At 38.7% G+C, this 27,382-nt stretch overlaps 1 protein-coding gene across 1 annotated transcript in view; it reads left to right on the top strand.

Annotated features, from left to right (window-relative positions):
• The first annotated feature begins 10,376 nt into the window (after positions 1–10,376).
• LOC102216937 (5-hydroxytryptamine receptor 2A-like) overlaps positions 10,377–27,382 on the top strand; it is a 161,916-nt gene continuing 144,910 nt past the window's right edge. Inside the window, exon 1 of the mRNA XM_023345773.1 lies at positions 10,377–10,583. The gene's annotated coding sequence lies outside the window, so the exon portion shown is untranslated. The remainder of the gene's footprint in view (positions 10,584–27,382) is intronic.

Raw genomic sequence — 27,382 nt, 5'->3', positions numbered from 1 at the left:
AAAAAACCACAACCTAACGTTGCCCCTTACCAGCTAACTCTTGTACGTACAGACAAATTGGTCCGCCCCGGCAAGAAAGGCGAGAAATACCACTAACAAGGATTCGTGTGAGGATGTCGCTTGAGATGTGTGTGACATTTTAACATCACCCATATTAGATGTGACACCTTTTGAATTTTTCATCCTGTTCTCAGCTTGAGCTGAGTTTCTGCAGCTCTTGTTAAAAGTATGTCCGACCCGTAACAGGCTTCTGTGTGAGCACGCAGGTGACCATTGATGAGTTGGAGCTTTGTGCTGGAGTCTAGCAGCAGCAGCATGAAGCAGCTTGCTTTAGTAATTAGGCAGACGAAGCATGACAGAGGCTCTTACAGCCTCCTCTGACCTCATCTGGTCTACACCTGCGTCATGTTTGATGCTGTGCGTAGGAGCTGGTCCTCTCGGGGACTCCGGGGGTTTAGTTTTGTTGCTCTCGCGTAACAACTGTGAACTTGTATGTATCACTTTAAAGAGAAAATGCACATTTAGCACATTTCTATGCAGCCAGTTGGGTCTCAGTTGCGTCTAAAAACAAGCCAAATGATTTAAAAATGAAAAAATAAATAAATAAAATAGGGGAACTATGAAGCTTTCCAGACAAATAGTATAATTTCACAACACAATCTGATACATTCATTTACTATAAAAATTCTATATATCAAATATGACTTAAAAGACATTTGACTTTGTAATTTAATGCCTTGAAATTGGGCCTCTGTCTCTTTAAAAACTTTTTGAAAATCTGCCTTGAGGAAGTCATCACATGACTCCTCTATTAACCCTTTGACAACGTTTTTACCAGCATTGCACTGAGAAGTAGCTCGCATAATGAGCTCGGGAGGTGTGCAGTTCCACCAGGTGTTTGCTAATTGCTGCTGGCTAGTCTGAAGGAGGCAAGTGGGGGACTAGGGTACAAGGAAGCTCTTGTAAGAAGCTTGAGAACTGCAGCTTGAGGAGGAGCTTCGTCTTCAAGGCGGGTCTAGGTCCACCCAGGCGTTTTGCACAGCTAAATTGTTGCCACGGGAAATTAAAGGAATTGTCAAACACACATGAAAGAATCAAGGCAACACTCCAGGTATGCTTTTTATGGGGGAATAACATTATAACATGAGGTAAAACTGAAAAAAGTTGATTTCACATAACTGCTCCTTTAATGTCATTTGGTGTTTGACAAACCCTAGCAATCCTGTCACCTGGCAACTCAAGCTGAGCTCCAGGACGTTTGGTCAGCTGATTTTACCATTGCATGCGCTGTACAATGGCTGCTGGAAAAGAAAAGTGTTTTGTTGTTGACTTTCCATCCAGAAGCTACTTGCTGCATTCTTGTTGGTGGTGCAGGAGACTCCACTACTGCTTTTCAAATATGTACAGTTGTATAATTGTGCATCTCATCTGTTTGAGGCCATTTTCATGTGTGAGTGTAAATGTTGAGTCGCGGGTCAGCAGCAGCTTATTTAGATTTAAAGTGACAAGAGGCCATAAAACAGCTCATTCCGCAAGGAGCTCTAAATAGGCAGAACTGACTGAAATATCATTATCCAACAATTTTGCGTAAAAAATTGAATGAACATTGCATAGAATATTGACCTATTGTAACCCGTTCAAGGAAGCATAATAGGTCACCTTTAAGATTTTATCTTTGGGTATGTCTCTAGAGACTGTAATGTTTGCCTGTTCTTCATTGGTAGAGTTAGCAGACTAGAGTAAATGAATATGAATTTACAACTCTCCACCAATTCTTAATTAGATTTTGGTCTGGCGTTTGATTGGGCCAATCTGATACATGAACATGGTATGGTAGCATTCAGTCACAGTCCGCTGAGACTTGTCCCCCACCGTGGTAAAGTCCAAATGCTTCTGAGAGATGCTGGCCTTAACAGAATACAAAATAACTTATGATCCAGTACCTTTGAAGATCTGCTACCCGCGCCTCTAGAATCTGATATGTGGTGAAAATTAGCAATAAGATCGTTGCTGCATTTTTCTCTCTCCCCAAATGGAGATTTGTAATGGGTGCAGACCAGCTCTCCGCCTGGCGACAGCCAAAATAGGTTTCCAGCCCCAGAGGACCCTGAACAGGATCAGACGAGCAGCAGAAGCAAACGAATGAAAAGCACATTTTGTGAATGGTAAATTGAAATACTCAGTGAACAGAAACGCGTCTCTGCAAAAGTGAGGTTTTGTGCAAAACAAATGGGCGTGATGCACTGAAAGTAGCAGTTTGTGGGCGGATTGATCCAAAATATCAATATCAAGTCTGTATCAGTATTGTATAGATAGTGATGTGGTAAGAACACTTATGTTTCAGATTTCCACATGATTTTTTTTTTATTGTTGTTTCTCAACTCTACCTCAAAAAAAGATTTTGCATCTGTTCTCTAATTATTCTTTTTTTTGCACTATATTTTGGAGAAATGCACACAAGTCATGGTAACGCTATTGAAGTATTTTGTAGAAACTTATAATCATTTCCAAATTCTGTCCAAGGTTTGAATACAATAACTGAAAGGAAAAACCTCAAAAACAACTAAAGTTCAGAAGTTTGATGATATATCAAACTTAAATAAAATATATCAGTATTGCTACCACCGATAGAGGCCCTGTATTTACTTAGTATCAGATCAATAAAAAAAAATAAATTAAATTTTTTGTGTTCAGAATAAAAACAGAAAGAAAAATGTTTCAAGGACCTCGGGGTTCCAGAGATCAGTTTCCCTCCAGTCCTGCCCGTACCAGTCTACAGTTTTCATGGCAGGAAGTTTGAAAGTCTTGATTAAAAAAAAAAAAAGAAGTAGAAGTTGAAATATCAAACTCAAGACCTGGAAGGAGAACTAGGGAGCCTGGTTGCTAAAAACCATGCGCAAAATACTCATATTTTGGAACACACTTTCTCCGTTACACCCATCCAGTTACTTAAAATAACTGGATTATTTGAATTAAACTAGAATTAATGATGAATAATTATTATATACACAGATCTCTCTTCAGTAGAACCAGTTCTGTCTTCCTCATCGCACCAGCCCGAGTTGTTTACGTTTTGACTTACCCTCATTACATCACAAGATGGTGCCGACATTTGACCCAATTACTAGAGGATGCGGCTCTCTGGAATACTGTAACATTTATTGTAGTCTGAGAAATATTTAGTATTAACAGTTTTTGTGTAGACAGAATGAAAGCACAGTAGTTCCTCTTTTTAAATGATGTAATGATGTGTCAGTGACACTTTAAAGTCCATGGATATGTGCTTTTTCCATGATAGTATGGTCTTAGTTCCATGACAAACGTTTCCAAGACACAAGAATAAGAAGACCTTTTTTTTAAAAGTTGTACACATTTCTAGGGGAAATGCTTCTAGGGGAGCAGAAACCTTCAGCATTGCTTTCCCTCTCTACGGGTTGCAAAATAGCTGGATGTTCTTCTCTGTTGACCTTTTTTCCCCACGCAGTGCATAATAAAACACTTGACAATGTTTTCATTGCAACACGCTGGTCACAGGGCATCATTGCTGCCTGTAGTGACGCTCCTTCACTTCCTCTTGTTTAGTTATCGCTCTGGTTAAATTTCACCAGATCGCTTTGTCGTTTACCTCCTTTGACACCGTTCTCATTCCGTCGCTTTCACTCGCCACTTAACTTTTTCCCCGTCAGCTCTTCGTATGGTTTGTTTTTAGTGTTTTCTTGTTCAATTATTCATCACTGCATTTGACAAAAGGCTTCATGCAACAGTACCAAGGCAACATCTTGGTGAACTCCGACTTTGTTAAAGTGACGCACAAACATCCCCTGAGGATGCTCCGTTAGCTTTACAGTTACCATTAGCCCGTCAACATGAATCCCGTTCATCGGAAACGAATCAGTTTTTTGGTCGTGACCTTGAGGCTATCGTTTTCATACGCATGTAGAATTTTTGTCTTTGTAAAAAGCACCTCTTGTTTCCAATGTAGGAAAACAAGCTGGTACTTTGTTTTTAAAAGGAGGCGCAGTTCTTTTGTGAATGAGCTACAAGGCTATGCAGGTTTTTACAGTCAGTGCTGGTTACAAAAGCTAAAAAAACTCCTCCTGATCTACAGGAAAGGATCAGGATTAATTGCTTGTTGGATTAATAAGCCCATTAACTAATACACTGCAAATAAATCAAAAAATGCTTGCCATGTAAAAAGTTGGCAACCTTTTCAAAAGCAAATAAAACCGAAGCCTTTGTCACACCAGGAATTGGGAAGTGCCACATTATGTCAGCCTCCATTAGGTGGTCTAATCTCAGTTGAAGCAGGGGTCTGTTTCTAGATGTACCTGTTTGAAAACAAAATACTAATATGAGGCTCACAGTATAATTTACAAAATACCTCACAATCTCAATTTGCATCCATCCTTTTGTACCTCTGTGATGTCTCACCGTTGTCTACAGAGAACATTTGAAGAAAAAAAAGAGTAAAGGAAAATGAGGTTTTTTCTGTTTTCAAATCACCTTTTAAGTCATACATTTAGAACAGAGAACGTTTGTTCTCAAAGGCTGCGAACTGACATGTTTGAAATATAAAGGGGCTGTCACGCTGTTTTCATCATACCGTGCGTGTTATTGTACCAAAGAGGCGCATCTTTCATGGGTCTAAACGCAAAGCGCTGAGGCACGTTTTGTGGAACATCGAGGCAGCTGTCACATATGTTCCAAAGAACAGAAGAACAGAAATATCTTTTATTGTCCCACCGTGGGGAATGTCAGGTGTACAAGTGGGTAGTTAAAGGTACATTTGAAAGCTTCCAGATTTAAACTAAGGTAAAATATGTCAAAACAGGGAAATAAGAATGAGACTGGACAGTAAGGAGAAATTTAAGACAAACAAAATTCAAGTTATTAAGAGTAATATAGTGTGTCATCACCTCGTATGTTATGATCGTGTGAAATCACGAAGGGTCATGGTTGTGACCTTTAAAACTGCAACGTGTAACTTTTACAAAAAAATTTCCCCATATTTATTAAAACTGTCACCATGTCATGACAGTATAATATGAGACAGTTAACCTGTGAAAATATTAATGTCCTCCACCTACTGCCTGAGTTACTACTGCTGTCTGAAGAAAAGCACCACTCCAACCAGAGGCTGGAATAGTGTCTTGGCGCTGTCAGTCATTCTCATGGACTCGCTGCTAAATGAGCTAAAAGAGAAACAACTAACTGTTCAGGGAAAACCGTTGATCCGCCGTCATCAATGGCTATGCTAATTAGCATTAGCATTCATAGCATGTTATGGTGAACCAGCTGTAGAGTAGCAAAGAGAAAGGAGGAGTGGCTGAGCAGGCACGTACATGAGAGTGATTGACACGCTAAGACCCTCCTCGTGGCTCTGATTGGTTGTTTCTGACCAATAGGTGTATTTCTGCAGTTAGCACTGGGAGAAGGCAAACAGCTCAATTTGTTTAACAGATTATCTGTCTTATATATTATACTGTCACAACATAATAATAATTTTAGCATTCATGTAAAAAACATATTTTTAAAATAAATCATATAGTGCAGCTTTAAGTAGAAATTGTATAAATTCCATATTGCTGTTTGTTTTGTATAACTTTAATGGCATTTTAAACTCATCCACAGATGCTTTTTTTGTTGTTGTTCATTTCAAAAACTCCAGCAGCCTGCAGATTACATTATGTATGCTCTGATGTCAGATGCGTAGAGACGTGATGCTAGAAGCATCATTAACTGAATTCATCTTCCTTTCCTTAAACAAAAAAATTGCAATGCATGTATGCAATAGAGTGATGGATTCATAGGTGTACATTCCTCCCCTGTAGCATATGTTGTGTGTATTTGTAAAGTTAGTCTTTGGTAAGCTATTACTGCTTCTACAACAATTAGTGGGCCATGTTGTGGACAGGTGGTGCGGACCAAATCCCTCTGTTGCCTGATTTGTAGCACACTCGTGTGTATTCATTCAATGCCAAAAAGGCAGAGAATAATCTTAGATAAACAACTGCCTAACAATTAGGCATTCAACAATGAGGTAATTTTGACACAATTTCTGTCTTTTCTGTTGCAACCCAGTGTCATTCAGAGGAACAGACCTGAATGTCAAGACGCAGAGGACATTGACTTTCATTTGAAACCCTGAAGGCTTCAGTAAAGATGTCAAGGTTCACTGAGTTAAAGTTTGAGAAAGGACTGAAAGGGTATGGCTTTCTGCAAAGGGTTACCTTGACAACGTCTTTATTAAAAAAAAAAAAAAAAAAAAGGATTCAACACAGTTTCACTGGGCAACTTTGCATCTAAGCCAACCGGAACATTTCTGAAAGTTTTTGGTTAAAATGCCCAGTGACATATATGGAGAGAAAGCAAACATAATGTACCAGCATAGTCACTGATTCAGAGAACAGGACAATGCACAGTCACAACCCTCAGTACAGCTGCAACCAGGTTTCAGTTGTTGAATCTCTTTGGCATTTTATAGTTTATGTATCCAGATTTATTTTTGCTTAACCCTGCTTTATACTTTGGACATATCTTCTCAGTAACCACATTCCTAGATGGTTTCTTCTAAGAAATTAGCTCTGTTTAAGAATTTTAAACAAATTCTCTAGATCTTGTTTCATATTTATAATTATAAATTCAACACTGTATTGCATATTTGCATTGTTGTTTTTTTTTTAGGAAAGAAAGATGAATTCAGAAAATAATGCATGTATTTTCTCAAAAGTAGAAATCTGCTGACTGAGGTTTAAAAGACAATAACCTAACTGAATGACAGACTGCGCTTTGTCTATTAAGGATAAAAATCAAAAAGCTAGAGCTTTTAAACTTGTTTTCAAACACTCTGGTCCCTTTATGAGATATAGTAGTTCGATTGTAACAAAACTAGTAGCTCAACACATTTAGGCATCCTGATGTGATGAAAAAGATGGGCTAAAGTTTAAATCAGATATGAGAACGGTAAAAGGGATTTAAAACAATAGAAAAGCATCAGGAACTCAAATGACCGATCAGTGTAACCAAGAATTGGCAAAATACCATCTCTGAATGCGTTACGTCAATGGAGGACCACAACAGGTACCACTCATGTCAGCTAAGAGCTAACTCATACATAATCTCACATAGTCTCAAGGAAATTAGATACTAAATTGAATTGGACATTTATTTTTGCTAATGGAGCTCAGTTTCTGTTTTGAAGTTTTAATTTCATATTATACTGTAATAGTCACATTCATATCGCACCGTACATTGTTTGAATGTCCGTCTGAGTATTTTTGCCGATCATATCCATCCATTTGCAACTGCACTACGCATCTTCTGATGGCTACTCCATGCAAGATAATACGCCACGTTACACAGCTCAAATCAACTCAATCCTCTCCCTTGAACATCATAATGGGTTCAGTGTACTCCTCTACAGAAACCCGAGCTCAATCCAATAGAGAACCTTTGGGATGACTGATCTTATTCCGAATACATTACGCCACAAAGAATTAAAGCCAATTTGAAGGCAAAAGCAGAGTCCAACCTGGCACTAGCAAGCTGCACTTAATAAAGAGGCTAGCGAGTGTGGTCTCCTAGCTAGTATAACAGTATATGACAGCCGACGCAGCGACTTTATCTTAGAGAAAATAACGGGAGTCTGGGGTAGAGTTAAGCTGCCACCATGCTGCTCGAATCACGGGATTTACCTTTTAGTTGACGTTGCTGCAGAGCTACTGTGGTTTTAATTTTGAAGTCTGGACAAAAATAACCGTAGCACTGAGTACGCCTATTACTAGGACGTTTCTAGAAAACGTAATAAGTTGTTGGAGAAAGCCACTAACCCACACTTTGTGATGATAAGTACATCAAATGAGCAATGTATAAATGTGACTACAAGACACATGAGGAAGAAGCTCCAACACTTTAGTTGTCTGGAAAACCAAAGGCTACACAGCACAACATCATGAGAGTATTTACTTTTTTCTGTGAGTTACATTCTCCTTATGGCCCTGCCTAGAAATTCATGATGGGGTGAGCACTCTGTGTATAGCGATGTAATGTGGCGACGCACTGCTGACTCTTGACACCTATTAATGAAGTGGGTTTTAGTGTAGGGGGCGTAGCTTCACAGGACTTGATCTATAGCAACGGGAGGCGGGTAAAATGCATGAATGCACGGTATAAGATGTAAACTGAACCATGAGAGTAAAGAAGACGTATCTGTTCTCATGAATGAGCGGAATGCACTGGATAAATGGGGGATTTATAGCTAAAGGGTGATTAGTTTCAAAGCTAAGGTGCCTGGAAGCTGATTCCTAATATAATTCACTGTCTTGCTTATTGTTGTGTACGTGTGTGTTTTCATGTATGGCAGAGATTTAGATGGATTTAGAACGGGGTGGGGGCAGATTTTTATTTTGACAACCTCCCATTTTTCTGTAGGTCTGTTCAGAAGTCTGCACAGCATAACAAGGGTTGTTACATCAGTAATTCAAGCTGATTTAGAATGGCTGCTGAGCCTGCGGGTCCTAATATGGTGTATTTGTCATTGCTGGTTATTAGCGGTACCTGTGGTGAACAATCTCCGTCAGGTCAGCTGGTAAAAGAAAAAAAAAAGTCCTACTTAGGATTTATGTTTAGGTCAGCCTAGAATGTTTTTTTTTTCTTTTTGTCTGTTTGTTCATTGGGGAGAAAACAGGGAAAATTCAACATGATTGTTGAATTGATGAAACATGATCGATCCATATCTAGTCTAGTTGCTGGTACAACATGTTTTGTTTGCGTCTATCTATAAAATTGTCAGTGTGTCAAAATGTCCGTTATTTCAGGCAGGAACTTTCCAGGTGTGAATGAGTGCAGGAAAAGAAAACGGTTTATTGAGAAATATATTTGTATTTCCAGACATTCATCCCTGTCTTTGCTTGTAAATCATGTAAACTCAAGCAACTTTTTTGAGCTTTACATCATGTTATATTTTTATTCCCTCATCATTTTTATTCCCTGTTGCTTTGATTCTTTCGTGCATGTTTGAGAAATCCTTTAATCTCTCGTGGCAACGGTTCAGCTGTGCAAAATGCCTGGGTGGACCTAGCCCCGCCTACAAAGATGAAGCGCCTCCTCGTGCTGCAGTTTCCAAGCTTCCGCCTAACAGAGCAGTCATCCCACACGACTCCCCCATTCAACTCCTTCAGACTAGCCAGCAACAATTAGCAAACACCTGGTGGACCTGAGCACCTGCTGAACTTGTTTTATGAGCTTCTAATCCGTAAACTCTGGTAAAAATGTTGTTAAAGGGTTAATAATGGAGTGATGTAGTAATGACCTCCTGAAGGTTGAGTTTCAGAAAGAGCAGGAGTATTTAAAGAGACAGAGGCCCAATTTCAAATTTTAAGTCATATATTATATATACAGCATTTTTTTAATAACAACTAAAGGTACCATAGTTTATTGATTGTGCTATAAAATGACAAAACATGTAATACTGCTCTTTCAATCTTTGGTTCCTTCCTGACATCTTTCAAGGCATCCTTTGTTTCTATCCGACTTTACATCTATTACCTCCGTCCTCTTTTTATTCTATTTTCACTAATGCCTTCTTTAACTTTCACTCCTTTTCTGATAATTCATGCCTCTTTCCTTTCTCTGTTCCTTCATACTTCTGGTCGGTATTTTCTGTAGGTTTCATATGAAACCCTTTACAGTTATCTAAAAACCATGGGCGTTTTTGCTTTAAAGCTAAATATGAATTCGAAACGTATCACCTGAGAATTAAGTTGACACAAATGTAGGTATTTGGTAACTGCAATACCCCAATTAGACTGACCAAAAGATGAGACAAGGAAGTTGCAACATGATCATTGATATGTGAAGAATATGGACGCTATATGTACAGTATATCCTTGTCAATTGTCATTCACACAAAGGGTTGACGGGTTTTCTTTCTTCTTTTTTTTCTTCTTTTGTATATAGAAATACTATTTCAGAAGATGACCAATTAAAAAAAAAACTGGTAATTTTATACATATATAACAAAAATAAAAAGCGGAGGAATGTAGTTGTGTAGGAGCCAGAGTCTGTGGGTGTCGGACTCTGGCTCCTCTCTCTCTCTGTCTCTCTCTCTCTCTCTCTCTCTCTCTCTCCGTCCCTCCCTCCTTCAGCTGTTGTGTCACAGTCCTTCACAGTCGTTTCTCTCTCATCCCACCAAAGCCTTTCTTCCTCTCCCGTGTTTAAACTTTACCTTTTAGAAAGCGGGTCTGCGCCCATTCTAACTTACACAGAATGACTTTATGAGCGGCAGTTTCCCCCCCTTAACTTTCGGAAGGATACGCTGTTATTTGGACCGGTTTCCGGACACAGAGCGAGCCTTTTTTTTTTTTTTTTTTTTTTTTTTTTTTAAATTGTTTTCTTTTGCTCTCTACCGGGATGGATAACCCGCGTCCTGCGGGTCTGTCCTGCTGTTTCTCCGGGACAAACTAAACCAAGCCGTGCGGAGACGCGGGTTGTGGGGCTTATAAGACAACAGAAGAAAAAAAACCCTGAATCCCCAATTCGACGAAATGACACGGAGACAAGATAATTAGGATTCAAGACGACAGGTGAGTAAACTCTTAAACTCACATTATATCTCGTGTATAAATGACGACGGCGTGTGCGCGCGCGCTGCGTTTTTGGGACTGGCTGGAGGTCAAAGCTCTTGCCGGAGTTAAAAGTGGATGTATGTGGAAATATGTCATTTTTAAAACATTTTTTTTTTACTCGTACAATAAACACAAATATGTATTTGTGGTTGGATCAAACTTTGATCAACGGTCGACGTAAAAAGAAAAACAACAAAAAAATCACCGCAGCATCCCTGAGCATGCATCATCCCTGCAGAGGAGTGTGAACAACGTGGCGACATTCACAGGTGGTTCAAACCATCGAGTACTTACTGTTAACAAGAAGAAAAAAAACCCTGCTGTCTAATGAGTCTTTCCGTCCGGTTTCGGAGGGGTTCAAGTGTTTAATATAGTCTGGAATCATTAATGAGGAAGTAGCTCACCTAAAGAAATGTAACAAAAAAATCGAGTATGTTGGGGGGGTTTTCTGCGTGTAAGGAGATTTCTAAATTAACCGACAGAAAGTGAGCCGCAAATCTGTTGTGTCCCACTCCGAGAGGGTGTGGCAGCTTCTCCATCCTGATGCGCTGAAGATTTGCTGCGCATATATAAAAATATGCGCGTGTCTATGCAATAAACGCGCACTAATCCACTTGTTGTCAGGGAGGATTAGAGCTCTTTGGAGACATGATTGTTGCCTATTTATTTGTCCATTTATTTATAGATTTTTTTCCTTTCAAACGCTTTTCAACCGCATAATCTGCAGGTCAGTGCACGTGCATCTTAGAGATGAAGCTACAAGTGTTTTTTTTTTTTTTATGCAGCATTTGTTGGGGGCGTTTTGCTAACATTTTTGATCCAAGTAGAATTTCTTGAAGACTGAATTTGTTATGATTCTGTGTGATGGTATGTGAACATTGGTGGTCACTGAAGGGTCCCGGCTGAATTTCAGCCAAAAAAAACCTCAGGAATTTTGAGATCAATCTCAGAAATGTTCAAGATTTTTTTTTCTTCTAGAAAATCTCTGAGTTTGAAAAGAAAGGAGAACGTTTTCAAAAAGTTATAACATTTCTTTGATTAATCTCAAAATTTGAGTTTTTTTTCTAGCAAATTTTGCCTTTTCAAATTCATAAATTTCCAAGTTTTTTTCTAGAAAATTTCTGCCAGATAATTACTCCTCCTTTTATTCCATCTGCAATGGCCCTGATTTTGTATCTAACTTATTCAAACACTTTAAGGGAAGCACAACTGACTGTTGTAAATTAAGTCTTTGGTTCGTAGGTAAAAACATTTATGCTAACCTTTCCAAATACAAGTGTGGCATAACATGCCATAACAGGTTATTATCCAGTTATTATTGTTACACCTGTAAATGGTGGGTATCGTGGGAACAAATAAACATTTTGTCCTCGTACACAATGTAATAGAACCAGGGATAAAGGGCTAGCATAACAACAAAAACGACGGATAGCTTTGTTCTTTGTTGTGCTGCTTAACTCATTCAGTGACATGGTAAAATAACGACGCCACATAGTGGCCTGGAATAACAACTACAGTTTTCTCAAAGTGTGTTGGCGTTGCTGTTTAAGCGTGAAACTTTTTCCCAGTCAACATTAGAACATACCAGCAGTTCTCTTGTGTAAAACATAGAATACATTTCTAAAGAAAGTTGATGTTTCTGAGACATACGCTGCATTTCTACTGACTGTTGCACAATTTGACATTTTGAAAATAAATTTGCTTAATGGAAACACGGCAAATTCTCTTTTTATGATAAATTTTTGTGCTTGGATGAGGTGGTTTTTCAGCCATATCAAAATTGGTTTATTTTGCGAAACTGCAGCAGAAATAACTATTTTTCTTGCACCACATGATCAACAATCAGATGTTGCCGCTGGCGGAAACCACGAAGGGGACAATGTCAGGAAGTAGTCAGAGGATTGATATTGGATATTGACAAAGTTTTGCTCACATTTGTAATGGAAACAGAGCTAGTGTAATAAACAGTGCCTCTACTTGTTGTTACGTAGCCACAGACCAGGCGGTGTGCCCATGCTCACCCCTATTTCTTGCCAACAGAACAAACTCTCAGCACATAGATGGCATCAGAATTGCAGAACAAAGCTGAAGATCCGTGGAGCTCCCACCTGTTCAGAACCTGAAGTGACCTACTGCTAGCATCTTGGTGCCAGATTCCACAGCACACATTTTGTAATGAAAAAAAGAAAAGAATCAAAATCTCAAAGGCTGATTGCAATATTATGCCTGATTGGGTTAAACAGCATAATATTTTAGAGATTGAAATGGAATTGATCAAAATTAGTCCAAATAATTCTGTAATTAATCAAATTACATACTACCTTTAGCACTGTTAGCTAGCTTAGGATCAGTCGTATTTCCTCACTGCGTGTACACAGTCAGACACACTGTTAGCTGACTTCATGTGGAAATGAGCAGAAAAAGAAAACTTGTGAAAAACACAAGTGGCAGAAATGTTCTTTTTGTTTTCGAGTTTCTGAGTCGCCCCCTGATCAGATGGCATCCTGGGTCGTCACCTCTCTCATCATCATTGCTGCCGTGTGTAGAACTGAAAACGACCATGGAAGGGAAACAGTGTTTTAAATAGTCAAATTTACCTTCAGTTGTGTCAGACTTAAAATAGCTTTAAAGAAATTCAGATTTGAGGTTCGAAACGACTCATTTTCATTTACGACAGTGTGCAGATTCTTCAGCACACTTTCTGCCCTCGGTCCTCCAATTTAGCTCATCTCTCCTTCCCCGTCTCCTCTCAGGGTCTCGGTTTAAATATATTTTCAATTCGACGAGCTTTACAGCCATGACACTGGAAAGAAATATGGGCGAAGCCTCGCCGTGGCTTTGCATGCTCGTGCGTTTGGTGCCGTATCTGCCCTGTTGCGTTTTCTCAGCTTTGCCTCCATTTGATTTATTCAGGCTGTCATCCTGCTCAGAAGGCTGACGGTTTCATACCTGCTTGTCTTTCAAGGTTTTTATCTCGAGTCTCTACTTCCATGTAATCGAGATTTTAAAAAATCAGTTTTTCCAGTTTAAATATTCTTTTTTAAGTTAAAGATTTTGCTGCTCTATTTATTTAGTTATTTTTTTGGTGAAAGGACCAGAATGTTCTGGCGAAAACGGCACATGCACACAGCGTGGAATGCAGGTGGATTTGTGATGGATGTTTGTGTCAGATAAATAAAATAAAGCCCATTATCAGGTTGGCCACCCTGCCAAAGTAAGAGAGACTCTCACTAATTATCAACCGTGTACCCATAAGGATGCCTCCCTTCCTCTACAAGTTCAAAAACATGCAATATTCCCTCAGATTTGCCTTCTTAAAATGCCACCTAGTATCTTATCAGATTCTAAGAAAAAAATCCAAGTAGATATTCTTCGCACTTGGAAAAAAAAAAAAAGAAACTCCGGGGAGAGAAAAGGGCAATAACCGTGGGGATCAGAGTGTCTGAAAATAGAAATCGAGGTGGAGCCCAGTAATTCAGGCAATGAAATGGGACGTGATTAGGTGGTTGAGGTTGTTGTGCGTGAGGGCGTCACAGAAAGCATTGGCAACCGCCGCACACTGCAGGTTTGCAGGGGTGATTGTGAGAAACTGTCTGTAAATGTGCATCCCTCTGTCCGGGCCGTCTAAAGCCAGAATGAAATGAACCCAAGAGGGTCTTCACATCCTTTAGCTAAGCAACAACTTATAAGGATAGGTATGCCTGTTGTGTGTAGGTGCTACTGCTTACAGCTATTGAGTTGAAAAGGAGGAAGGAGGTTCGTCTGCAGTGGTAAAGTGATGATGGTGCCATTCATTTGTACCGGTTTCAGTCAAAAAAAAAAACAGTTGTTAAATTTGCATGTAGTTTTGGACTTAAAAATATTTCTCACATCCTTAAATAGACAATATGATGTGTACAAAACATAGTAGCAGCTACAAAAATAAACGGTGTGCATGGTAAATGCACCAAGATATGATTGATGAGCAGAAAAGGCTAATTGTAAGCTTGACCAGCCCTGATGGGTCATATAGGTTGGTCAGAAACTAAACATTTAATCAGAGAACTAATCACTAACTGGTATGGGCTAGGGATGGGAGATATAAACATTTTTAAACGAATTTTATCACAATATTTTACTGCAAAATTGTGATGAGAATAATAAAAATAAATCTATTAAATCCTTCTTTTTTAGGTAACTGTGTAGCTGTAACGGCATGGTACTGCATCTGTAGCACCACAAACACAAATATTGTTCTTCAAAAACATTTTCAGTGATGCAGAGAGACAGCTTTGCAACTTTAAGAAATTATTGTTGTGTTTTAGTGTAGATTCCTTCTATAAAAGGCACTAAATATTTCTATTTACTTTTGGGAAATTATTTTATTGTTGTTTTTCTTAGGTGTGTTTGATACACGCATTTCTAATCATTGGTAACCTGCATCTGGGACTTTGTTAAATTAGCTCTGACATAATTAGTAGATCAGAGTTTTGATTTCTAAGCTCATGATCTTTAGAGGTTAGTCGATGTGTTACTGAAGAGGAAATAAACAAAACACCCTTTAAAGGGATGTAATCTTGGGGTATGAGTTGAGGGCAAATAATATGGGATGTGTGATTGATAGGAGCAGGGCGGGGCGATATGTGCATTTATTGTGTAGTGCTTCGCTTGTTACAGTCCAGTGAACTTCTGCTCCTTATTTTCTTTATTTCCTCAGCAGGTTAAACTGTCTACTCCTCCAATTCCTCTGCAATAAGCAGATTATCCCAGCTTTATATTGTATATTCTCGTTTGGTTTTCTCTATGCTGTATGTGTTGTAAACTTATTAACACCGAGCCCAACCCAACAACCAAGAAAATAATTTTAGCCTGACCTGGCCTGAATTTCAGATTTGATTTTTATGGAGTTCAGGCCATAAATCTAAAAATCTAAACTCTAAAATTCACCCATCCATTGTCTATACTAGCATATCCTTGCAGGCTCTTAGAATGGCTAGTGCCTTTCTACAGCTGCTATACATGTATATATACAGTACAGACCAAAAGTTTGGACACACCTTTCTAATTCAATGGGTTTTCTTTATTTTCATGACTATTTATAAGGCAAGAAATCCCACTTATTAACCTGACAGGGCAGGTTGACCTATGAAGTGAAAACCATTTCAGGTGACGACCTCTTGAAGCTCATCAAGAAAATGCAGAGTGTGTGCAAAGCAGTAATCACAGCAAAAGGTTGCTACTTTGAAGAAACTAGAATATAAGGGCTATTTTCAGTTGTTTTACACTTTTTTATTTAGTGCATATTTCCACATGTGTTATTCATAGTTTTGATGCCTTCAGTGTGAATCTACAATGTCAATAGTCATGAAAATAAAGGAAACTCATTGAATTAAAAGGTGTGTCCAAACCTTTGGTCTGTACTGTAGCTTTAGTAAATGTATTTTTTACACGTTTAGCAGAAGTGACTATAAAAATGCAACCAAAATAGTGGCTCAAATACAGGCTTTCCCATCATTGTTCCTGATTTTTCTCTCTCAACTCATGACTTGTGAGTAAACTAACTGACTAAATGTGTTGCATTGTCTTCTGCATGCTTCTAACCATCCATGCTTCCATGGAAGCATGCAGACACGATTGTTATGCCTGATTCGGTAATGCAGCAAATAGGGATTTCATTTGCCTGAATTGGCTCTCTCTCTTTCTCTCTCTCTCTCTTGGCCACGTCCCACAATATCTAAGTAAAGATCAGTCATGTGAAATGACTGCTGCATGCACCATATGTGTGAATCTTTCAGTGACGTGCAATCACCAAACAATCGTTCTTTGCATCTTTTACCTCCAGCAGTGGGTCGGTGTTAGACGAACATCTTCAATTACAGTTTTTGCACTACCGCATCGCTGTTTTCCTCATTTCAAATGGAGGACAGAGATAAACATAATGACTTATTCAACCTGGTAGCATCCTGGTTGTTTTAATGATGAGTGTGGAACGCAACTTGATGTTGCACGTGTGGGTATTTGTTAGTGCTGTTGCTCTAGGATTAGGGGTGGACTTAAAGTTTTATCACAATATTTTGTGGAAATGTTTTGATAATGATAAAAGTGACAATAAGAACAATTTATTTCTTCTTTTTTGTGACCTTTATTAAACAAACAGTGGAAAATGTATGATAAATTGAAATTTTTCGTGCTAAGAATTGTATCGCGATAAATGATAAACGATACGATTAATTCCAATTAATGTTAAACACCACTAAACCTATCGGGATTATTTTTAGTATTTTTCTACACTGTTTATTCAATAAAGGTATACCAATAAATATTCACGGAATTAAAAACTATCCAGCGTATAGTTAATTTCTCAAGTCCTTAAAATCCTACATGTTACAGTACAAAGTGAAGTCTTTTGGCCATGCTTCTGCAAGAGGTATTAACAATCCCATTATACTTTCAGAGGGAAATGTTTTTAACTTAAATCCCATCTACCCCCTCCATAAATGTCTGACAACATTTTCTGTCCCCTTAAATCCATTTCTTCTATTTAGGAAAAAAACTCAAGGTAGTGCTTTCAAAGCAGAAAAACAAGGCTCGTCTTAGAATGGGAAATCAATTGAAAATGGGACAGGCATTTTGTAAGTGTCGACTTTCAATTAAATTCAAAAGTTAAGCTCACCAGTTGAGAAGTAATGTTTTATGACAGCCAGTCATGTGTGGTGTTGAAATATTGATCTGTGCGCATTAGGTGGAGGTCTCTTTTAGCTTTTCAGGTAATGGATATTGAACAGGTTGTCAAGTCAAACTGGACTAAAAAAAAAAAAAGAAACAAATGAGTGGAGGTAATTTTTATTTTTTAGGATGTTATATAAGCATTTATGTTGTACTGCATGCTCAGCGGAGCGACCCCTACTGCCACCATGACTGGTGACGAAAACAATCAAAGAGCAATGAGCATGCTCTGCGTTCTCATGTTCTTCTTTTATTTGCCAATTAAATAAATCTATATATATATTTCAATTAAAATAATAACAGCGACTGGAGTGTACACAGAGCATCACAAGAACAAAGAACTTCCCTCAGTGGGGCTTCAGTCCTATAGGACTTAGTAAAGATCCGTCCAGAAGAATTGGATCGTTCGTGAATGTCACATCACTCTGTAGCAGACTTTGGTCACAGCGTCGTCCCATCCATGCGACACTTCAGTCAAAACCTCCACACAATAATTCAGCGCATGAGTGACAAAATGTTTCATTGCAGATGCAACATGTGTGTCTCTGTACTGCTAGCTTTGCTAGCATCACGTCCACAGAGCTTACCTTTCTTTAAAACTCCAAGTGACGCTAAAAGTTGGATGAAGTTCTTACCGTCTGTGAAAGCGAAGCGCTGCTGATTTTACATGTCGCCATATCTTATGATTTGTGTAGCAATAATTCTATTACTGACCATTAGACAGACATCTTCTCCCGCTCAGAGGAAACCACTGCGCATGTCTTGGAGCTCCGCGTGCGAGTGGAAGGAGGAGGCGATGGGTAACAGCAGACACGCGTAATTAGTAAGTCACGTTATTGCTTGGTTTTGCAGCGCCACCTTAAGTCCCTGAACTTCATATTTTAACGGGGAAAAAAAGCGCAATGCGACTTGGATGTAATGAATAACTCAACGTTTTTGTAGAAATGTAGTGAAGTAGAAAGTACAGATACTTACTGTAAAATGTAGTGGAGTAAAAGTAGAAAGTATCCATGATTAAATCTAAAAGTTGTACTTAAGTACAGTAACGAAGCACTTGCACTTTCTTTACTTCCCACCACTGCTTATAAGCGCAGCCCAGCTTTACATGAAACTGCATCTTCTGTGTTATTTAGTTATTTATATTCCTCTTTACTGTAATTATGTCAGTCATCAGATCTGTCTCTGGCCATCAAACTTCTATTTCCCTGATAACTCACAGTCAAATAGTTGCAACGTAAAAATCATAAATCCAGACACCGTCAAATATATTTAAAAAATCAAGGACATCTCCATGTAAAGATGATGAAATGAAATGAAAACAAAGCATAGTGACTCTTTTTATCCCTTCTTTTACCTCTGCTGCCCTTTGAGAAGATTATGTCTGACAGTCTCGTAATCTGGGGAGTAAAATCACAAGGTCAGACAGAGCGGATATAATCCAGCACAATCTCATTCCCAAAGCTGAAAGTGTAATTGTAGCTGCCCAGTGGTTTTACCAAGCCCACCTTTCAGTTGTTGATGCAGCACTTCATCCAAAAGGCTTAACGTAGCCGTTACACAGCTAGCAGCGCTGAGGAGCACTGCATCGCTCATAGCTAATTCTGCAGATTAAAAAACGGGGATCAATAGTGACATTTATTTCTAATACCCACTGTCACAAATCTAATTACGAATCTAATTTACTGGTGCATTTCTAATGTTAATGTGTTATTAGCTGGAACCTCTATTGTAAATATCAGACAGATAACACAAATCGGTTATTGTTTGGGGCATTTACCTGCATTTCTATAAAAAAAAAAAGAAAAAAGCTTCTGTTTCTGCGTGATTCTTGAACTTTTTAATATGTGCCGTGACTCTATTTTCAGGTGTTGTACCTAAACTGACCTCATTTCAATCTTTTGTAAAAGCGAGCTGGTTTTAAGTGAAGTTGTTCTACAAGTCAAGGCAGCAGCATAAATCCAAAGTATGATTTAGACTCCTCTGCAGCTTCACAGTTGGAGCTTGAGGTGGTTATTTGCAGTTTCTTTTTTATCCTATGATTTTACAGATGTTTGCTCTACATTTGGTTAATTGTTCATCTTTGATTTGTTGACTTTAGAGGTTGAGTTGGTGTATTAACTGGTTGATAAGAACAAGAAAAAGTGTATATTTGGCTAATTGCGTCTTTACATCACAGATAAAACTGTGTGTCTATGTGTTGTGTTTGAGTTGGAGCAAGGAAAAACTGGAAGGAAAAGCATGTATAGACGATGGATACATGGATCTTTCTAATTCTACTTCATATTTATGCTTATTTTTTTTAACATAAAATCCCTTATGTGCAGGTTTGCAGTTGTACGAGGAGAATTTGGGCAACACAAAAAGAATAAAAATAAAATTACAAGAATAAAGTCACAAATATATGAAAATAAATTTCATATATATTTTCATAAAATAAATTTTATGAGATTGAATCATAATAAGAGAATAAAGTCAAAATAATACAGGAATAAAGTAATATTGTGGGAATAAAGTTGTAAAATTACGAGACTAAAGTCATTATATTATAACAAAGTCAAATCACATTTTGAGAATAAAATTGAAATAACACCAGAATAAAGTCATATTTTGTGACTTTACTCTCGTAAGAGTTTATTCTATTAATTCTATGACTTTATTCTGTTTGTTTTTGTTGTTTTTGTTTTTTTGTGTGGCCTTAGTACTATGGTGGATGTCATGGGTCATGATTATATTACATTATAGCCATCAAAGTGGTAATAATGATGCAATGTGAAAAGTTTAAGTGTTAGAACAAGAGGTGTGCCGATCGATCGGGCACCGATCATGATCGGACGATTTCTGTGAAAAAGTTTACGATCGGTGATCGCCGATCACATTTATCTCACTTCGCAGCCTGCATGTGCAGCTGATCTCTTTCCTTAACACAGTCCAAGCGCGCAGCAGCAACTCCTAAGCGATGTGGAACGTTAACGCTCTGAGAGCGAATGGGGATGTTTGCGTGTTGCGGCGGAAAATTACCTCGGGGGTGAAGCCCGTCAAAATGCATCAACACAACAAATCCAATATGACATTAAAAAAACAAGAACTTGACAGAGTTTGGCCATATCGAGGCTCAATGCAGGAAAAAAATGACACCCGGAGCGGCCAGATAGCAGGTAAAGCAGCGCACAGCTACCAACACTCACCTGGATTAGCGTCACGGTCAGAAACCTAAACAGATAACCCGAAAATAATTCAAGTCTTCGAGTTGGTGGTGTAAAACGCTGGTTCTGCTTTCGCTCTTGAACTGCCGCTACGCGCTACTGGTGGAAATATTTCAGACGTAGCGCTGCTCCACCCCCACCCAGCAGTGGACTCTCACACCGAACGTCTGCTTAACCCTGCAGCATGTAGCTTAAAAAAAAGATTTTAGATATGTATTAAAATATGTGAATTATGTCTATTAGGTGAATTTATTGCGAAACAATTTCTCCATTTTGCCAGATAACATAGTATCATTTATACCTAAAGCGAAAAATTAACAGCCATTCCAGGTGATCGGCGGAGATCGGCCTCATGGGTGATCGGTATCGGAATCGGCAGCAAAAAACCTGATCAGAGCATCACTAGTTATAACAACGCTTTGTGTTTTTCATCATAAGATGCTTTTACAAATCCAAGAGTCTCCATATTAAAAGGACTGAGTTACTTTTCCGTCTCCTCGCCCTGAACACTACTGATAAAGCTGCTGCTGGGTATTTATAAGTTAAAAGGCTTTAGAGCAGGTGAGCAGCGTCTGTGCCGTGCCATTCATCTGTGACTCAAGAGCGCTGCTTAGTGCCCACTCAGCACTGACTTCAAAGAAAAGCCGAAAACAACTCTTTACATTAGTATTCACCGTCGGTTGGCTAATGGAGGAATAACTTCATTATCTGAAATGACTGCGTAAACACCATCAGCTTATTTGAATTCCAGTTTTAGAGAGCCTTTGGATTTTACTTATATCCGTAGGTATGTGGCAAAATAAAATAACATAGATGATTCACATGGGAATGTAAATTGAATGTAAATTGATGAGAAAAAAAGACAGACATGATATGCTTAATGCAAGTCGAAAGTTATTCATTTCACATTAACTTTTGGTTATTTTAAGATGAAAACAGTAAAGTGGGTAAGTTGTCCTTGAGTTAAAAACATAGCTGTAAAATTAATGAATAAATCTGGAATTTGATGCACACAGGAGTCAAGAAAAGCCAGCAATATTCATGAAGTGCTTTTAAAAACAGCAGGGCTCAACAAAAGAAAGATATAAAAATAACTGAATAAAATATTTGAATTTTAAATGAAAAATGATTAAAAGCTGAAATAAAAATGCAAGTGAAAGTATAGCAACAAGTAAATACGATATAGACATGAAGAAAATCTAAATAAAAAGTAAGAACTTGCCAAAAGCAAGAGAGTAACGGCGAGTAGATTTGAAAATGTCTGTAGTGAAAATGCTTTTCTCATTTGCAGCCACAAAGCGTTCCATAATTTGAAAGCTGGATCCGCAAAATCCCCTGACCTTCTGTTCCGTGTCCTTGGCTGAAGGCGCCAAGGACAAAGAACTCCAATCAAGAGCCGCACAGCATTCTGGGGGATGTAGGCAGTGTAAAGGCTTTAGCCACTCGACCTATGATGCTTACGGTGCGTTCACACTAAACGCTTTTTGAGCATCATGAATGTCTGGATTATATTCAAAGTCTATGTGGAGGCGCGCTGAGGGCCGTTGTGTTTCAAGCGTCTAGCGCGGCGCGATTTGAACCGTTTTTAGCGTTTGACATGCCAACATGTCCAACGGTCCAAACAGACTTTGAATGTAAACCAGACGCGCCCGATGCTCACAACGCAATGAAACGTGCACCCGCGTCAAACTTTAAGCGTCAGACGCGCGTAACACATTTGGTGTGAATGCATCAAAATCAAGATTGGTGGCATCAACTCACTCACTTTTTGGTTACCTAGCAACAACCTGTTGAGTAACTTGCCCAGAAGCAGTTTCAGGTTTTGCCACTGTTCCTCATAACTGCTTAAAAATAAACAACATTGTGGTGCGAAAACTGGCCACAAGAGTATTGCAGGTACTTAAAAAAAAACCCAGAATCAATTATCGATATTGACTGATATCAAACGCTTATATTGAAACAGGTTTTGCAGCCATATCGCCCCACCATACTTGTACTCCAATAGAAAACAATTACATGAAATAAAAAAGTGCTTGAAATGTAATCAATGAGTAAAGCCTGGAATTATATGATGTCTTCTGCAAGATATTTTGTAACAAAATCCCAGATCACACTTCTCCATTCCTCTATTATGGCGCCCTCCCCATCCTGTGCTCCCTTTGAAATGATATGTAAGTGCGAGGTAAAGTGCGAATTACATCCCACGTGGCTCCTTGTAGATTTTCCTTGCTGTGCTCTGTGGCCGCCGCTATCTTCCGCCATTCACATGCACCTGTGTGAGCACAGTTATATTACCATTTCCTCTCTGGTTGAGCTCCCCTCGGTGGGATTGTCACTTGAAATGTTGGGGGACTTAAAGAGAGACGGTTGGCAGACGGGTGGAAAGATGAGAGTTGGTGGAAAGGGTGGAAGATCCCACATTCGTTGAGGTGAAGTCAAGGTCAAGGATATAAATTTAATAAATGAAACTCACGATTATGTCCATTTATTGCACGTAGTTTGCTGCAATTACAGAAAACTGGTTTATGGAATAAATGACATTTAGATAAAAGCAGAGGCAACAGCTGGTAAGGCAAGCTGGTCGCTGATCAACAGGTAAAATGATTATTATGATTGGAAACGACAAGTGATTAGAGGTCAACGATTGAGGAGATTCAGGAGTTTGATTGACCATCTGCTGCTTGCTCCTTCAGTTTTACACAAATGTGCACCTTTTACCTAGATGGAGAATGTTAAAATTCCTTTAGCTATGGAGCAACATAAGCTGGATAACCAAAGCAAGGCCTGAATGCAAGGTAAAATTCAGTAAAGAGTTGAAATATTCATTATGCATAACAGATTTTTCTTCTTCGTTGAATCATGCATCTTTCTCTGGTACTTTCCAGAACTCCTTTTTGTACCCGAACTCCATTCAAAATTCACAGCTGCCTCAAAACCCCCTTTGGCAGCAATTACAGCCTTTTGTCTTCTTAGGGAACTCTCTAGAGGCTTAGCACATCTGTGTTTGGGCAGTCTTCTCCCGAAGATCCTAGTCGGTGTCAGGTTGTGAGATTTGAGGGGAAGAATATGTAAACTGTCATTACCACGTATGTTCGCAGGCCTTTTTGGCTGCACCACTCCAGGAATGGAGGAGACGTAACCTCCTCCATGTAGGGTTTTGATTTGGGGTAACAGTTTGGGTAATGGTATGATCGGGCAAGGAAAGTAGTTCGACTTACCTCAGCAAATTGGCCACAAATGACAAACTGCTGTTGAGTTAGACATGTTTCTGGCCTAGAGTAAACTATGGTCACTGAGGCACTTGAAGCTCTGCTTTACAAACGCTACTACAGCAAACCTTAGATTTAACTTTTCACAAGGAGACCTTTCAGAGAATTCCTCGAAGCTAATAGTTATTTCTTTCTGAGAAGTACAGCAAAAATTGAAGGGTCAGAGGGCGTTTGCCTTTCAATATCATATCAAACCGACTCAGTGTTATCATGTTTTACACAGATTTGTTGGATAGGTAAGGCAGCAAAGGCTCAGAACCTGCAATGACACTTGACAGTATAAAAGGTCTCAAGATTTTTATACAGCTTTTTCCAAGCCTTTCATAACAAATACGACTGAGTCAGCATTCAAAATGCAGCCATCTTGAAGTTTGAGACTTTTGCTGACGCATCTGAATCTCTATTGTGACAGGTTGTAGTAATAGTACAACATGGCACTTCAATTGATTTTATAAACTACAACTGTATGTAAAAGTTTGTCTTTCATTTCTATTTTATTTGATCCACAGGGTCTAAATTATAAATACAAACTCAAATATGTAGCTTTAATATTTGGATTAAATGCCCGAGGAAGTTGCAGAGAAACCACTAACCCGCCGTCAACGAGCTTCAGGTACTTTCAAGGCTGGATGTTTGACCACACTCGGTAGAGCTCATTTAAAATTTTATATTTCCTAGCAACAGTTCATACATTTTTAATAGAGTAGGAGATGGGGGCCATCCCAGAAGCTTAATGTTGGCCTAGTTTATTCATTCCAAAAACAGTTTGGATAGGTTGCCTTTCCCCCAGGTTTTACCCAAACTGTCACCCTCAGACAAGAAGATCGTCATTAAGATTTTCAAGAACAACCCAGGAACCACCGAGGCTCAAGCCCACCATAAGCTAGAAGCTGCTGGAACACCAGCGTCACTGTGCAAAGTGAAGTCCGACTGAGAGGAAAGACACTTGTCCAACATCAACACCTTCAAATTAAACAGACATTTGAATCTGTGTACATGGACAAGACACATTTCTTCTGCCTAAACATTTAAGCTATTTCAAATGTAAGTCAAGTCTGAAGGCTTTTGGTTTTTAAAAGCAGTGGCTTCAAAACCACCTAAACATTTTCTGTCATATCGCAATCAACTGGGAACTGGGAAGAAAAAGCTACCAAGATTTCCCTTTGCTTACAAGAAAGACAAATGCCGCTGTTTGGTAATATCTACTGACATTATTATTAGGTAAGCAATGGGAAACAAGGGTATTATTATTCAAAGTCACCAAAAGTAAAATCCTCTAGGATACCATGCTTGGTAATGAGTGCATCATGTAAAGTGAACACATAAACTTATAAAATTCTGTGGACAAGAAGATCTACTAGCAGTTTATTTGAATTTAAAGTGACGGGAGACCTTAAAACAGCCCATTCTGAAAGGAGCTCAAAATAGACAGAAGAGACCAGAATTAAATCTCATAACCTGAGAATGATTTTGTTTGCCCATTATTTTGGGCAAACAAAGTAATGAACATGTTTTGTTTAGACCATAGACCCATCTTAACCCGTTCAAGAAAGAATAATAGCTCATCTTGAGAGAAATAAACCTTGTAGAATCAGTTACAGGCGGTAAATCATGATTTGTAAGAGGAACTGCTTCTCTTCTACCACTACGTTCATCTTTTCTTCATGTCGATACAGTCTTGTTAGTCCTTATGTTACACTGCTCTTGCAAATCTTATGCTTATTTCAGTTCTTCACATTTTTACTTTAGCACAGTTGCATCACTTTCTCAAATTCTAGGCTATTCTTCCACCCATTCAACCGTTCCTCCTTTTTCCTCTCATTTTTCACTACTACTTGGACCTTGTACATTTGTTTCCACTGCTGAATTTTCTACTTTTTTCCTCCTTTTCATATTTTTGTCTTTGTCTTTGTTATATGTCTTACAGAATCCCTTTGTTGTGTGTCTTTTGTTTTCTGAAGGTGATAACCCACCTATTAGTCCATGGTGCGTTGTTTTTCATTCTGCGCTCGTTTCTTTTACCTGAATGGTTTTAATTATCATTCTATCTTTGCACCAACGCCTCAGGTCCTTTCTGCCGTTGTTTCTTTTTTTTAATCCCCTCTTGTTTACTTGCCTCCCATCCTCTCACATTCTTGGTGTTTTCACTCAACCTCATCCTCCTGCTTTTTTTGTACATCCTTGCATCAGTCTTTCTTTTCCTTTTTTTTATTTTACATCTCCATCTTTTATTTATTTAATTTTTACCTCTCTAGCCTCTGTGTATGCCTCCTTTCACTTTTTCCACTGTTTCTGTATTCCGTCCATTTTTCCTCTCCCCTCTGAGCCCCTAAGAACTGATCCTTCAGTGTAAGTGTATCGGATACACTTGCCACACACGCACCGTCTCTTTCCCAAGCTTCTGCGGTCTCTGGGTAGTCTTGCTTTGAAGCTGATGTGCAGAAGGGGATTTGTCTGTTCCACTACTGTTTGACAGTTTGACACACACGTATACACTTCAGCTGCTATATATGCTGCCAAGCACAGTTTACCAGCTAAAATATGGTTTAGCCTGTCAGTATATCAACTTCACACCAACCCGCCGTCTGCTTTGGTATTTCTTACACTTGGTCTCACACTATCACGGGTTCTCATTAAAGTGCGTATAGCTTTAACGTGTGAAGGACGGTGCCAAGCGTGCGAGGCTCGAGTTTCTCCCGCTCCGAGTGCCTCGCACACCATACGTAGGCTAACACCTTCCCCTTCTTGTGGCACCGAACTGTGATTGTGAATCTCCACCGAGCCAGCTCGGGTGAAGTCATTCATCAAAGGTAATTAAACTTTGATGATGTCACATGCACACACGCTGATTCTCGGACAGGCTTATCGACCCGCTCCATCTCAGTATGCTGTACAGTATAATTAGCTTCTGCATCGATTTCCTTGTCACACTAAAGCGTGCTTGTCTGTAATGAAAACAAAATACTGTGTACTTGGACTTAAGTGCGACGCTTATTAATAAAGGCCAGAATAGAAGTTGTGGGGCGGTGAAGTGCTGACCGGCTGGCTTTGTGTTACTCATGCGCTGCTGCTACAAGCTATCGGTGGAAAGCAATAGCTGTAAACATCCAGTGGCAGAGCACATTTATTCTGTTACACTTGGTTAGAAGAGTTTTTGAACAGAGTCTTCCTTTTTTTCCTGAGAATCGGCTGATGTTTCCTTAACCAAATAAACTGAAAAGTTCAGAAACTGTCCGTTTCTTATTCAGACAAAAAAGTTGCCTGTTTGTTTCAACAAAATATGTCATGTTTAATTTATTGATGAGCATCTATATATATATATATATATATATATATATATATATATATATATATATATATATATATATATATATATATATATATATATGTATATGTATATAAAAATTAAAAAACATTCACAACAGAATTTGTTTGCATTTTCAAAAGTTTTATCTGCAGAGTAATTTTAGCTTTGAGATCTTGGCCCCCGTTGCAAAAAGTTTGGACACCCCTGGTTTAGAGAAACAGACCAGTGAGAAATATTGTGAATTTGATTTGTTTATGTATCAAGAATAAAAAA

The sequence above is a fragment of the Xiphophorus maculatus genome, chromosome 14 (genome assembly GCF_002775205.1).
Source record: "Xiphophorus maculatus strain JP 163 A chromosome 14, X_maculatus-5.0-male, whole genome shotgun sequence".
In the NCBI taxonomy this organism is placed as follows: Eukaryota; Metazoa; Chordata; class Actinopteri; order Cyprinodontiformes; family Poeciliidae; genus Xiphophorus; species Xiphophorus maculatus.
This window is presented reverse-complemented; position numbering and strand designations above follow the sequence as displayed.